Consider the following 15,260-nt stretch of genomic DNA (forward strand, 5'->3'; position numbering starts at 1 on the left):
AACGCTGGTGCGAACCTAGGAGCACTCCGAAGTGTGCTCCAAGGTGCGGTGTGCACGAAGTCGAAGCCCAGTTTTCCCTAGGTGCGCACCTCGCATGCACCTTCATCAAGGTGGGCACCTTGGTGCGCACACCTTGGCTGGGTTTGCCCCGGGTGCGCACCTGGTGCACTCCGAAGCGGGGTTATTGGAGTGCCCCCTCTTTTTTTGTTTGAGCGTTTGGTGGGGTTTCTCGCATTGGCTCTTCCTAGGCCTAGTTATTGGGTGCGCACCCACCCTGGCGTGCGCAAAGTTGAAAGTTGGGTTAATTGCCCGGTTTGCCCCGGGTGTGCACCTTCGCCAGGGTGGGCACCTTGGTGTGCACACCTTGCCTGGACTGCGTACACCTTGCCTAGGCTGCGCACTAGGGCGAGCTCAAGATGGCACCCGCATTCTGTTTTTTTCACTATGGAAATTTTAAAATCTCATTTTTTTTTGCCTTTTCTGAAAATTAATGAAGGCAGCGCACCTCACTGCCCACCTTGGTGTGCTCCAAGGTGCCCATCATGGTGCGCAACACTGGTGTGAACCCAAGAGCGCTCCAAAGTGTGCTCCAAGGTGCGGCATGCACGAAGTCAGAGCTTGGTTTTCCTCAGGTGCGCACCTCGCATGCACCTTTGCCAGGGTGGGCACCTTGATACGCACACCTTGGCTGGGTTTGCCCCGGGTGTGCACCTAGTGCGCTCCGAAGCGGGGTTATTGGAGCACCCCCTCTTTCTTTGTCTGAGCATTTGGTGGGGTTTCTCGCATTGGCTCTTCCCAGGCCCCGTTGTTGGGTGTGCACCCACCCTGGCATGCACGAAGTCGGAAGTTGGGTTAATTGCCCAGTTTGCCACAGGTGTGCACCTTCGCCAGGGTGGGCACCTTGGTGTGCACACCTTGCTTGGGCTGCGCACCAGAGCAGGCTCAAGATGGCACCCACATTCTTTTTTTTCACTATCTTTCAAAATGAAAATTTTAAAATCTCATTTTTTTTGCCATTTCTGGAAAATAGTGAAGGCAGCACATCAAAGGTGCGCACCTCACTGCCCACCTTGGTGTGCTCCAAGGTGCCCACCATGGTGCGCAATGCTGGTGCGAACCCGAGAGTGCTCTGAAGTGTTTTCCAAGGTGCAGCATGCATGAAGTCGAAGCCCGGTTTGCCCCGGGTGCGCACCTCGCGTGCACCTTCATCGGGGTGGGCACCTCTGTGCGCACACCTCGGCTAGGTTGCGCGCCTTGGTGGGCACCATGGTGCGCACCAAGGAGTGCTCCAAAGTGTGCTCCAAGGTGTGCAGCATGACATGCATGAAGTCAGAGCCCGATTTGCCCCAGGTGCGCACCTCGCGTGCACCTTCGCCAGGGTGGGCACCTCAGTGCGCACACCTTCTCAATTTTTTTTTGCCTTTTCTAGAAATTGGTGAAGGCAACGAATCAAAGGTGCACACCTCAGTGTGCTCTGAGGTGGGAGTGCTCCAAGGTGCGCACCTATGGTACGCACGAAGTCAGAAGTTGGGTTAATTGCCTTGTTTTCCCCGGGTGCACTCCGAGGTGCGCAACATCGGTGCACACCAAGGAGTGCTCTGAAGTGTGCTCCAAGGTGCGCACGATGGTGTGCACCTCTGGTGCGCACGAAGTCAGAGCTCGGTTTACCCGGGGTGCGCACACCTTGGCTGGGCTGCGCACATTAGTGGGCAACATGGTGCGCTTTGAGGTGCGCACCAAGGTTCTCTTCGAAGTGTCCTCCAAGGTGTGCAGCTTTTGTGCGCTCCAAGGTGTGCACCTTGCTGCACACACCTTAGCTGGGTTGCGCACCTTGGTGGGCACCATGGTGCGCTCTGAGGTGCCTAAGATTGGTGCGCACCAAGGAGCACTCTGAAGTGCACTCCAAAGTGTGATCCAAGGTGTGCACCATGGTGCGCACCTCTGGTGCACGCGAAGTCAGAAGTTGGATTAATTGCCTGATTTACCCTAGGTGCACACCTCGCGTGCACCTTCGTCAACGTGGGCACCTTGGTACACACACCATGGCTGGGCTGCGCACACCTTGGCACCCGCGTTTCCTTCAAATTTTTTTATTTTTATTTTTACAATCTCTCAAATGGGAAATTCTATAATCTCAATTTTTTTTGCCTTTTCAGGAAAATTTTGAACAGAGCGCTCCGAAGTGTGCTCCAAGGTGCGCACCTTTGGTGTGCTCCAAAGTGCTCTCCAGCTACGTGCACCCGGCCCCTCCCAGCTTCGCTCACCTATCCCGGGCGTCTGGTGTGAAACCTTAGAGTAAGAAACATCGTTGTGCACCTTGGCAAAAGTGCGCAACTTGACCGAGTGCGCACTGGCCGAGGTGCACACCGATTTCACCTGGGTGCGCGTGCAGCACCTCCGACGCACCTGGGTGCATGCACAACGCCCGGGTTGCACCGTGGCCTGTGTGCTCGAGTGCACGCTCGATGTCGCCCCCGCGTGCACGGTAGTGCGGGCACCGCGCCCCGACCCAGTCCCGACGAGAATGCAAACAGGCAAAAGGTTAATTCAAATAGCATTGCGATGCCCAACAAAAAACTAAAAAAGGGTGCAACACCGAGACTTCCCAGGAGGTCACCAATCCCAATACTACTACGGCCCAAGCGCGCTTAACTACGGAGTTCTGATGGGATCCAGTGCACTAATGCCGGTATGATCGCACCCGTTATGAGCTTGTCGCAGTGTGTACTTAGCAAACCGCGACCCATGTGCAAATCCACCTCAGCCACCCACCCCCACTGAGGTGCACACCCTCCCTCGCCAAGCGCTCCCCGTTCGCCAAGTGTGAACCCTGCCCAGGTGCAGGCACCTTGTCTGGGCATCAGGTGTGCACCCAGCCCGGCCTATGTGCATGCACCTGGATGGGGCATCATGTGCGCACCTGACCCAGCCTGGGTGCGCACCCGACTCGGCTGGTGTGCACCTGACCCACCCAAGTGCACGCAGTGTCCCATCTACACCACGATGCCCGCACACCACCTCGGGTGCAACGACCTACACTCACATGTTGGCCAAGTGCACCCTGGTGCATGTTCGGGGTACCTCCGGTGCACGCTCAATCTTGCCCCGGTGCACCAAGGCGCTCGGTTTGTCCCGTGTGTGCTCCGAAGCGGGATTATTGGAGCGCCCCCTCTTTTTTTGTCGGAGCATTTGGTGGGGTTTCTCGCATTGGCTCTTCCCAGGCCCAGTTGTTGGGTGCGCACCCACCTTGGCGCGCGCAAAGTCGGAAGTTGGGTTAATTACTCGGTTTGCCTCGGGTGCGCACCTTCGCCAGGTTGGGCACCTTGGTGCACACACCTTGCCTGGGCTGCGCACTAGGGCGGGCTCAAGATAGCACCCACGTTCCATTTTTTTCACTATCTTTCAAAATGGAAATATTAAAATCTCATTTTTTTTTGCCTTTTCTGGAAATTAGTGAAGGCAGTGCATCAAAGGTCCGTACCTCGCTGCCCACCTTGGTGTGCTCTGAGGTGCCCACCACGGTGCGAACCCGAGAGCGCTCCGAAGTGTACTCCAAGGTGTGGCGTGCATGAAGTCGGAGCCTAGTTTGCCCCGAGTGCGCATCTCGCGTGCACCTTCGCCGGGGTGGGCACCTCGATGCGCACACCTTAGCTAGGTTTGCCCCGGGTGCACTTCGAAGCGGGGTTATTGGAGCGCCCCCTCTTTTTTTGTCTAAGCATTTTGTGGGGTTTCTCACATTAGCTCTTCCCAGGCCCGGTTGTTGGGTGCGCACCCACCATGGCGCTCATGAAGTCAGAAGTTTGGTTAATTGCCCGGTTTGCCCCGGGTGCGCACCTTCGCCAGGGTGGGCACCTTGGTGTGCACACCTTGCCTAGGTTGCACATTAGGGCGGGCTCAAGATGGCACCCGCGTTCCATTTTTTTCACTATCTTTCAAAATGAGAATTTTAAAATCTCATTTTTTTTTGCCTTTTCTGGAGATTAGTGAAGGCAGCACATCAAAGGTGCGCACCTCACTGCCCACCTTAGTGTGCTCCGAGGTGCCCACCATGGTGCACAACACTGGTGTGAACCGGGGAGTGCTCCGAAGTGTGCTTTAAGGTGCGACGTGCATGAATTCGGAGCTCGGTTTGCCCCAGGTGTGCACCTCGCATGCACCTTCGTTGGGGTGGGCACCTCGGTGCGCACACCTCAGCTGGGTTGCGCGCCTTGGTGGGCACCATGGTGCGCACCAAGGAGTGCTCCGAAGTGTGCTCCAAGGTGCGCAGCATGGCATGCATGAAGTCAGAGCCCGATTTGCCCTGGGTGTGCACCTCGCGTGCACCTTCGCCAGGGTGGGCACCTCGGTGCGCACACCTTAATTTTTTTTGCCTTTTCTAGAAATTGGTGAAGGCAGCGTATCAAAGGTGCGCACCTTGGTGTGCTCCGAGGTGCGAACCTGGGAGTGCTCTAAGGTGCACACCTATGGTGCGGACAAAGTTAGAAATTGGGTTAATTGCCTTGTTTTTCCTGGGTGCGCACCAAGGAGCGCTCCGAAGTGTGCTCCAAGGTGCACACGATGGCGTGCACCTCTGGTGTGCACGAAGTCAGAGCTCGGTTTGCTTAGGGTGCACACACCTTGGCCGGGCTATGCACCTTGGTGGGCACCATGGTGTGCTCCGAGGTGCCCACCAAGGTTCACTCCGAACTGTCCTCCAAGGTGCGCACCTTTTATGCGCTCCAAGGTGCACACCTCTGGTGCGCACGAAGTCGGAGCTCGGTTTGCCCCGGGTGCGCACCTTGTTGCGCACACCTTGGCTGGGCTGCGCACCTTGGTGGGTGCCATGGTGCGCTCTGAGGTGCCCAAGATTGGTGCACACTAAAGAGCACTCTGAAGTGCACTCCAAGGTGCGCACCTCTGGTGCACTCCGAAGTGCGCTTCAAGGTGCGCACCATGGCGTGCACCTCTGGTGCGCGCGAAGTCAAAAGTTGGGTTAATTGCCCACTTTGCCCCTAGTGCGCACCTTGTGTGCACCTTCGCCAAGGTGAGCACGTTGGTGCATACACCTTGGCTGGGCTACGCACCAGGGTGGGCACCCGGGCGTGCACACCTTGGCACCCACATTTCCTTCAAATTTTTTTTTTTTTTTTTTAACAATCTCTCAAGTGGGAAATTCTATAATCTCAATTTTTTTTGCCTTTTCAGGAAAATTTTGAATGGAGCACATCATTGGTGCGCACCAAGGAGCGCTCTGAAGTGTGCTCCAAGGTGCGCACCTCTGGTGCGCTCCAAAGTGCTCTCTAGCTGCGTGCACTTGCCCTGGGCACACACGTGGCCCCGCCCAGCTTCACTCACCTATCTCGGGCATCTAGTGCGAAACCTTAGAGTAAGAAACATCATTGTGCAAATTGGCCAACGTGCGCGACTCGACCTAGCGCGCACTGGCTGAGGTGCACACCGATTTCACTTGAGTGTGTGCATAGCACCTCGGGCGCACCGAGGTGCGCGAACAACGCTCGGGTTGCATCATGGCTTATGTGCTCGGGGTGCCTCGAGTGTGCGCTCGGTGTCACCCCCACGCGCATGGTAGTGCGGGCATCGTGCCCCGGCCCGGCCCCGATGAGAATGCAAATAGGCAAAAGGTTAATTCAAATAGCTTTGCGACGCCCGACGAAAAACTAAAAAAGGGTGCAACATCAGGACTTCCCGGGAGGTCACCTATCCCAGTACTACTCCGGGCGAAGAGCGCTTAACTGCGAAGTTCTAATGGGATCCGGTGCACTAACACTGGTATGATCGCACTCATTATGAGCTTGTCGCAGTGTGTACTTAGCAAACCATGACCCACATGTAAATCCACCCCGGCCACCCACCCCCATCAAGGTGCACACCCTCCCTTGCCAAGTGCGCCCCATTTGCCAAGTGTGAACCCTGCCCAGGTGTGCGCACCTCACCCGAGCGTCGGGTGTGCACCTAGCCCAGCCTACATGCGTGAACCTAGATGGGGCATTGTGTGCACACCCGACCCAGCCTAGGTGCGCACCCGACCCGCCCAAGTGCGCGCAGTGTCCCGTCTGCATGATGGTGCCCACACACCACCTCGGGCACAATGGCCTACGCTCACATTCGGGCTGAGTGCACCCTGGTGCATGTTTGGGGCACCTTGGGTGCACACTCGATCTTGCCTCGATGCACCAAGGAGCTCAGTTTTCCCAGGGTGCACACCTGGTGCACTTCGAAGCGGGGTTATTGGAGCTCCCCCTCTTTTTTTGTCTAAGCATTTGGTGTGGTTTCTCGCATTGGCTCTTCCCAAGCCCGGTTGTTGGGTGTGCACCCACCTTGGCACACGCGAAGTCAGAAGTTGGGTTAATTACTCGGTTTGCCCCGCGTACGCACCTTCGCCAGGGTGGGCACCTTGGTGCGCACACCTTGCCTGGGCTGTGCTCCAGGGCAGGCTCAAGATGGCACTCGCATTCTATTTTTTTCACTATCTTTCAAAATGGAAATTTTAAAATCTCATTTTTTTTGCCTTTTCTGGAAATTAGTGAAGGCAGCGCATCAAAGGTGCACACCTCGCTGCCCACCTTGGTGTGCTCCGAGGTGCCCACCATGGTGCGCAACACTGGGGTGAACCCGAGAGCACTCCAAAGTGTGCTCCAAGGTGCAGCGTGCATGAAGTCAGAGCCTGGTTTGCCCCGAGTGCGCACCTTGCGTGCACCTTCACCGGGGTGGGCACCTCAGTGTGCACACCTTGGCTGGGTTTGCCCTGGGTGTGCACCTGGTGCGCTTTGAAGTGGGGTTATTGGAGCGCCCCCTCTTTTTTTGTCCGAGTGTTTGGTGGGGTTTCTCGCATTGGCTCTTCCCAGGCTTGGTTGTTGGGTGCGCACCCACCCTGGCGCGCACGAAGTTGGAAGTTAGGTTAATTGTCCGGTTTGCCCCAGGTGCGCACCTTCGCTAGGGTGGGCACCTTGGTACGCACACCTTGCCTGGGCTGCGCACCAGGGTGGGCTCAAGATGGCACTCGCGTTCCATTTTTTCACTATCTTTCAAAATGGAAATATTAAAATCTCATTTTTTTTGCCTTTTCTGGAAATTAGTGAAGGCAGTGCATCAAAGGTGCACACCTCGTTGCCCACCTTGGTGTGCTCCGAGGTGCCCACCATGGTGCAAACCTAGGAGCACTCTGAAGTGTGCTCAAAGGTGCGGCGTGCATGAAGTCGGAGCCCGATTTGCCCCAGGTGCGCACCTCGCATGCACCTTTGCTGGGGTGGGCACCTCGGTGCGCACACCTCAGCTGGTTTGCACGCCTTGGTGGGCACCATGGTGTGCACCAAGGAGCGCTCTGAAGTGTGCTCCAAGGTGCGCAGCATGGTGTGCAAGAAGTGGGAGCCCGGTTTGCCCCGAGTGTGCACCTCGCTTGCACCTTCGCCAGGGTGGGCACCTTAGTGCACACACCTTCTCAATTTTTTTTTGCCTTTTCTGGAAATTAGTGAAGGGAGCACATCAAAGGTGTGCACCTCAGTGTGCTCCGAGGAGAAAACCTGGGAGCACTCCAAGGTGCGTACCTATGGTGCGCACGAACTCAGAAGTTGGGTTCATTGCCTTGTTTTCCCCGGGTGCGCAAAATCGGTGCACACCAAGGAGCGCTCTGAAGTGTGCTCCAAGGTGCGCACGATGGCGTGCACCTCTGGTGTGCATAAAGTTAGAGGTCGGTTTTCTCGGGGTGCGCACACCTTGGCTAGGCTACGCACCTTGGTGGGCACCATGGTGCGCTCCGAGATGCCCACCAAGGTTCGCTCCGAACTGTCCTCCAAGGTGCACACCTTTTATGCGCTCCAAGGTGCACACGAAGTCGGAGCTCAGTTTGCCTCAGGTGCGCACCTTGCTGCGCCAACCTTGGCTAGGCTATGCACCTTAGTGGGCACCATGGTGCAGTCTGAGGTGCCCAAGATTAGTGCACACCAAGGATTTCTCCGAAGTGCACTCCAAGGTGCGCACCTCTGGTGCACTCCAAAGTGCGCTCCAAGGTGCGCACCATGGCATGCACCTTTGGTGTGCACGAAGTCAGAAGTTGGGTTAAGTTTCTAGTTTGCCCCAGGTGCGAACCTTGCGTGCACCTTTGCCAAGGTGGGCACCTTGGTGCGCACACCTTGGCTGGGCTGCACACTAGGGTAGGCACCCGAGCATGCACACCTTGGCACCCGCGTTTCCTTCAAATTTTTTATTTTTTTTTGACAATCTCTCAAGTGGGAAATTATATAATCTCAATTTTTTTTGCCTTTTCAGGAAAATTTTGAACGGAGCGCATCTTTGTTGCGCACCAAGGAGCTCTCCGAAGTGTGCTCCAAGGTGCGCACCTCTGGTGAGCTCCAAAGTGCTCTCCAGCTGCGTGCACCTGCTCTGGGCGCACACTCGGCCTTGCCCAGCTTTGCTCACCTGTCCCGGGCATCTGGTGCGAAACCTTAGAGTAAGAAATATCATTGTGCACATTGGCCAACGTGCATGACTTGACTGAGCATGCACTGGTCGAGGTGCACACCGATTTCACCTGGGTGCGCGCGTAGCACCTCGGGCACACCGGGGTGTGCGAACAATGCCCAGGTTGCACCGTGGCCTGTGTGCTCGGTGCACCTTGGGTGCACGCTCGGTGTCGCCCCCACGTGTGGGGTAGTGCTGGCACCGCGCCCTAGCCCGGCCCTGACGAGAACGCAAACAGACAAAAGGTTAATTCAAATAGCATTGCGACGCCCGATGAAAAACTAAAAAAGGGTGCAACACCGAGACTTCCTGGGAGGTCACCCATCCTAGTACTACTCCAGCCCAAGCGCGCTTAACTGCAGAGTTCTGATGGGATCTGGTGCACTAACGTTGTTATGATCGCACCTATTATGAGCTTGTCGCAGTGTGTACTTAGCAAAATGCAACCCACGTGCGGATCCACCCCGGCCACCCACCCCCGTCGAGGTACACACCCTCCCTCGCCAAGCGCACCCCATTCGCTAGGTGTGAACCCTGCCTGGGTGCACACACCTCGCCTGGGCGTCGGGTGTGCACCCGGCCTGGCCTACGTGCGTGCACTTGGATGGGGCATCGTGTGCACACCCGATCTGCCCAAATGCGCGCAGTGTCCCGTCTGCACCGCGGTGCCCACACACCACCTCAGGTGCAATGACCTGCGCTCACATGTGGGCCGAGTGCACCCTGGTGAATGTTTTGGGCACCTCGGGTGCATGCTCGATCTTGCCCCGGTGCACCAAGGCGCTCGGTTTGCCCCGGGTGCGCACCTGATGCAGGGTGGGCACCCAAAATAGGGATCGAGCACCAAAAACAAGTTTCGAGATGCAAAATGGGACCCAAGGACCACAAATGTGTTCCAAGACCCGTGATGGGTCCATGAGAACAAATATGTGTTCCGAGACACAATAAACAAATATTGGTTTTTAGGAGAAGAAACATGCTCTAATGCCCAAAACGAGCATAGACCCCGAAAAGGCCACAGGCCAAAAGTGGGATGCGAGACAAAAGAAAATGGGACCCGAGGACCAAAATTGGGTTCCCAGGTCAAAGACAAGGCAACCGGACAAGAAATGACCTCTGAGGCTCGAAATGAGTCCCAACGACTAAAACTAGACAAGAAGCACGCATAAGGAACCCATGGGATGCCGACCCACCCGGAAACCCACCCGGGCTTCCACCTAGCACAACTTGGCACCCACCCACCCTAGCACCCAACCTCACACCCAACTTAGCACCTTTGAACCCACATTGGCACTCACCCTGACCCTGGCACCTTGGAACCCACATTGGCACTCACCTTGACCCTGGCACCCACCTTTGCACTCACCTTGGGACCCACCCTGGCTCCCACCTCAACACCCACCTAGACACCCACCTTGGCTCCTTGGCACCCACCTTGACACCCACCTTGGATCCTTGACACCCACCCCAACACCCACCTTGGCACGCAACTTGGTTACTTTCCACCCACCTTGGCTCCTTGGCGCCCACCTTGACGCCCACCCCGACAACCACCCCGTGACCTACCTTGGCCAGGATTGGTGCACACCCACCCTGGTGCCCACCTTGGCACCCACCCTATGACCCACCTTGGCACGCACCTTAGTACCCACCCCATGACCCACCCTAGCACCCACCCCGTGACCGACCTTGGCTAGGGTGGGTGCACACCCACCCTGGTGCCCACCTTGGCACCCACCCTATGACCCACCTTGGCACCCACCCATCCTAGCACCCAAACTGTGACCGGCCTTGGAACCCACCCTCGCACTCGTCTTGGCCAGGGTGGGTGTGCACCCATCCTAGCACCCACGCTGTGACACACCTTGGAACACACCCTGTGACCCGCGTACCCTAGCACCCACCTTGGAACCCAACCTAGCAACTTGGCACCCACCCCGTGACCCACCTTGGCATCCACCATAGCAGTTGCCCACTTGGCACCCAACTTGGCACCCACCTTGGCACCCACCCTGACACTTGTGCACCCACCTTGCCACTCACACTAGCACCAACCCATCCTAGCACCCAAGGTGTCTTGCACCTTAGCACCCACCCTAGCACCTTTGCACCCTAGAACTCACCCATCCTAGCACCTAACCTGTGACCCACCTCGACACTTACCCTCGCACCCACCTTGGAACCCAACCTAGCACCCACCCACCCTAACACCCACCCTAGCACCTACCCACCCTTGCACCCACCCTGTGACTCATCTTGGCACCCACCCATCCTACCACTCAACCTATCACCCACCTTCTCACCCACCTTGGAACTCACCCTGGCACCCACCTTGGCATCCACCTTAGCACCCACCCACACTGGCACCTTGGCACCCACCTCGGGCAAGGTGGGTGCACACCCACACTGGCACCCAATTTAGAACCCATCGAGCCTGTTACCCACCTTGGCACCCACATTGCAGCCCACCCTAGCACCCACCCTATGACGCACATTGGAATCCATACCCTAGCACCCACGCACCCACCTCGACACCCTAGCACCCACGCACCCACCTCGACACCCTAGCACCAACCCACCCTTGTACCCACCCACCTCGGCACCCACCCTGTGACCCATCTTGGCACCCACCCATCCTACCACTCAACCTATCACCCACCTTCTCACCCACCTTGGAACTCAGCCTGGCACCCACCTTGGCACCCACCTTGGCACCCACCTCAGCACCCACCCACACTGGCACCTTGGCACCCACCTTGGGCAAGGTGGGTGCACACCCACCCTGGCACCCAATTTAGAACCCATCAAGACTGTTACCCACCTTGGTACCCACATTGCAGCCCACCCTAGCACCCACATTGGCATCCACACCCTAGCACCCACCTTGACACCCACCATAGCACTGAACCTGTCACCCACCTTGGAACTCACCCTAGCACCCACCCACCCTATGATCCACCTTGGCATCCACCTTAGCACCCACCCACCTTAGCACCCACTCTAGCACTCACCCATCCTAACACCCAACTTGTTACCCACCTTGGCACCTGCCCTCGTGCCCACCTTGAAACCCACCCTAGCACCCACCCACCCAGGAGCCCACCTTGGCACCCAACCTAACACACCATGCATCCTGGCACCCAACCTGTGACCCACCTTGGAACCCACCCTAGCACCCACCTTTGAACCCACTATATCACCAACCCACCTTGGCACCCACCCTATGACCCTCTTTGGAATCCACCCTAGCACACACCCACCCTGGCATCCACCATGGAGCACACCCTAACACCCACCCACCCTGGCACCCACCCGGGCATGCACCTCAACACCCACCTTGGTGTGCACACTACGCCAACCTCTCAAAGACCCTATGTGGTGTGCTCCAAAGTGTACACCTTTGGTGCGCTCCAAGGTGCGCACCTTTGGTGCACTTCAAGGTGCACAACTTTAGTGCACACCAAAGTGCACTCCAGGGTGCACACCAAGGTGCGCACCTTTGGTGTGGTCAATGCAAACAAATTCGAAAGTTAGGGTCGATGTCCTAATCGCTACTGCAGACTACACATGTATGAGAATCGGACAAATAGCTTATATAGGGGAGGTGTTGCGTTTGATGGGTTAACTCCCTTGGTTGTGTGCACTACACCAACTTCAAAGACCCTATCTTGTTTAAGAAGTCGAAAGTTGGGGTCGATGTCCTAATCGTTGCTGTAGACTATGCATGTATGAGAATCAGACAAATAGCTTATATAGAGGAGGTGTTGCGTTTGGTGGGTTGACTCCCCTGGTTGTGCGCACTGCGCCAACCTCAAAGACCCTACATTGCGGAAGAAGTCAAAAGTTAGAGTTTGGTGAGCACCAAGGCGTGCACCTTTTGTGTGGTCAACGCAGATGAATTCAGAAGTTGGGGTTGATGTCCTAATCGTTGTTGTAGGCTACGCATGTATGAGAAAAAGACAAATAGCTTATATAGGGGAGGTGTTGGGTTTGATGGGTCGACTCCCCTGGTTATGCGCATTACACCAACCTCAAAGACCTTTTTTTCATTAAGAAGTTGAAAGTTGGGGTCGATGTCCTAATGGCTCCTGCAGGCTACGCATGTATGAGAATCGAACAAATAGCTTATATAGGGGAGGTGTTGGGTTTGATGGGTTGACTCCCCTGGTTGTGCACATTACGTCAACCTCAAAGACCTTGTTTTCGTTAAGAAGTCAAAATTTGGGGTCAATGTCCTAATCACTCCTGCAGACTACACATGTATGAGAATCAGACAAATAGCTTATATAGGGGAGGTGTTGGGTTTGATGGGTCGACTCCCCTAGTTGTTCGCATTACGCCAACCTCAAAGACCTTGTTTTCATTTAGAAGCCGAAAGTTGGGGTCGATGTTCTAATCGCTCCTGTAGGCTACACATGTATGAGAATCAGACAAATAGCTTATATAGGGGAGGTGTTGGGTTTTATGGGTTGACTCCACTGGTTGTGCGCATTACGCCAACCTCAAAGACCTTGTTTTTGTTAAGAAGTTGAATTTGGGGTCGATGGGTCGACTCCTCGGGTTGAGCACACCACGCCAACCTCAAAGACCCTGCGTTATGGATGAAGTCAGAAGTTGGGTCCGATGACCGATTCGATTAGTAGGTATGCTCATGAGGTCTGAATTTGGGTCCGATGACCTGCCATATGCAGGAAGGCAAAAGTTGGCATTGTGCGTTGCAAGGTGTGCACTAAGGCACTAGTGCGATCATTGTAGTCGAGTTCAGAAGTTGGGGTCAATGTCCTGATCGAAGGTGCAAACTACACAGGTGTGGGACTCAGACAAATAGCTTATATAGGAGAGGTGTATGCTTCGATGGGTTGACTCCCCAGGTTGAGTGCACCGCTTCAACCTCAAAGACCCTATGGTATGGATGAAGTCGAAAGTTGTTTCTGATGACCGATTCAATTAGTAGGTATGCTCACGAGGTTGGAATTTGGGTCCGATGACCTGCCATGTGCTGGAAGGTGAAAGTTGGCACTATGCGTTGCAAGGTGCACACCAAGGTGCTGGTGCAGTTGTTGTAGCTAAGTTTAGAAGTTGGGGTTGATGTCCTGATCGGAGGTGCAAACTACATAGGTGTGGGACTCAGAAAAATATCTTATATAGGGGAGGTGTATGCTTCAATGGGTCGACTCCCCGGGTTGAGCGCACCGCACCAACCTTAAAGACCCTATGGTATGGATGAAGTCAGAAGTTGGGTCCGATGACTGATTCGATCAGTAGGCATACTCACGAGGTTGGAATTTAGGTAAGATGACCTGCCATGCGCAGGAAGGCGGAAGTTGGGTCGGATGATTGAGTTGATGGCCTGCCATTTGCAGGAAGGCAGAAGTTGGGTCAGATGACCGAGTTGATGGCCTACCATGCACAGGAAGGTGAAAGTTGGGTCGGCTGACCAAGTTGATGGCCTTCCATGCGCAGGAAGGCAGAAGTTGGGGCAAATGACCTGACATACGCATGGAGTCTGACTCAGGGGCCGATGTTCGATTCGATGACTTGCATTGTGGGCAAAGTTGAAAGTTGTGGTCTTTGACCCGATTCGATGATGAGACTTTGGCTATTTGAGAATCAGACAAATAACTTATATAGGGGAGGTATTTTTATCGAGCATCCTCCCCCTGTGCCCCTTTATGTCGATTGATGCTAGTGCTCGACTGGTTGGAGCGCTCGGATGCAAAAATCTTGCACCAGGATTTATCAATTGTGATGGACACGACAAGTCTCCTGATTGCTATGCAGGAGCTCTTCGAGAATCTCTATGCGGCCTCGGTATGGAATCAACCTGCGGAATGGTTTGGCAATGGTAGTCACTCCAACACATCCTTGTAGTGGCCACAAAGGTGATTCAACTAGAGCTCCAGTCTAGCTTTTGGGTTGCTTGGCGAACTAGTATAGCCGCAATTGAGTTCCGGCCATGAGCATTTTAGATAGCTCTTGGGCTCTTTGGGACGGAAGTTAGAAGTTTGGGCTATTGTCCGATTTGATGACCATTCTTTGGATGTGTGAGAATCAGACAAATAACTTATATAAGGGATTGTGTTGTCTCACGCAGCTCCCCCCATGCCCCTCTATCTCGACCGATGTTGGTGCTCGAAAGGGTTGGATCGCTCGGATTTATAAACATGCACCACCATTTGTCGAGTGTGAGGGATGTGATAGGTCTCCTGAATGCTATGCGGGCGCTCTCTGAGAATCTCTATCTGGCCTTGACATAGACTCATCTTGCTGAATGGTTTGGCACTGGTAGTTGATCCAACACATCCTTGTTGTGGCTGCCTAGGCGATTTGATTCGAGCCCCCGTCTAGCTTTTGGGTTGCTTGGCAGGTTTTTCCCTATCCGCTAGTGAGCTCTGTCCCTAAATGTTTGAGAAACCCAATTGCTATGTGCCGACTCTCTCTCTTGCAAGCCTCCATCTAGCTTTTCGGTCTCTAGGGAATGAAAGTCAGAATCTGGGACCGTTGTTCAATTCGATGAGGCAGACTACGGTTGTGTGAGAATCAGACAAATAACTTATGTAAGGGGCTGCTGTCTCAGGGAGATCAGTAGGCTTCTGGGGTTGTAAGTCCTTTGTTATTCTCAGCAGGTGGAAGTTGTGGTGATGGACATATGGATATTGCCAAGCTACAGTTGTGTGAGAACTGGACGAAAAACTTATATAGGGGGAAGCAGAGTACCCTAACCGTTCATGAGAGAATGTATCTACATTGTGCTTTACTTTCCCACAAGCGAAGGTTCATGGTGGAGAAATCCAAGGAGGACC

General features: G+C 55.0%; 1 non-coding gene and 2 pseudogenes across 1 annotated transcript; all 3 read right to left on the reverse strand.

Moving 5' to 3' along the window:
• Positions 1-2,584: 2,584 nt before the first annotated feature.
• On the reverse strand, positions 2,585-2,703 carry LOC131062045 (5S ribosomal RNA). Its single transcript, XR_009110670.1, has one exon. It is a non-coding gene; the product is annotated as a 5S ribosomal RNA (ribosomal RNA).
• Positions 2,704-5,664: 2,961 nt separating this feature from the next.
• On the reverse strand, positions 5,665-5,783 carry LOC131062059 (5S ribosomal RNA; annotated as a pseudogene).
• Positions 5,784-8,745: 2,962 nt separating this feature from the next.
• On the reverse strand, positions 8,746-8,864 carry LOC131062056 (5S ribosomal RNA; annotated as a pseudogene).
• Positions 8,865-15,260: the final 6,396 nt, after the last annotated feature.

The sequence above is a fragment of the Cryptomeria japonica genome, chromosome 2 (genome assembly GCF_030272615.1).
Source record: "Cryptomeria japonica chromosome 2, Sugi_1.0, whole genome shotgun sequence".
In the NCBI taxonomy this organism is placed as follows: domain Eukaryota; kingdom Viridiplantae; phylum Streptophyta; class Pinopsida; order Cupressales; family Cupressaceae; genus Cryptomeria; species Cryptomeria japonica.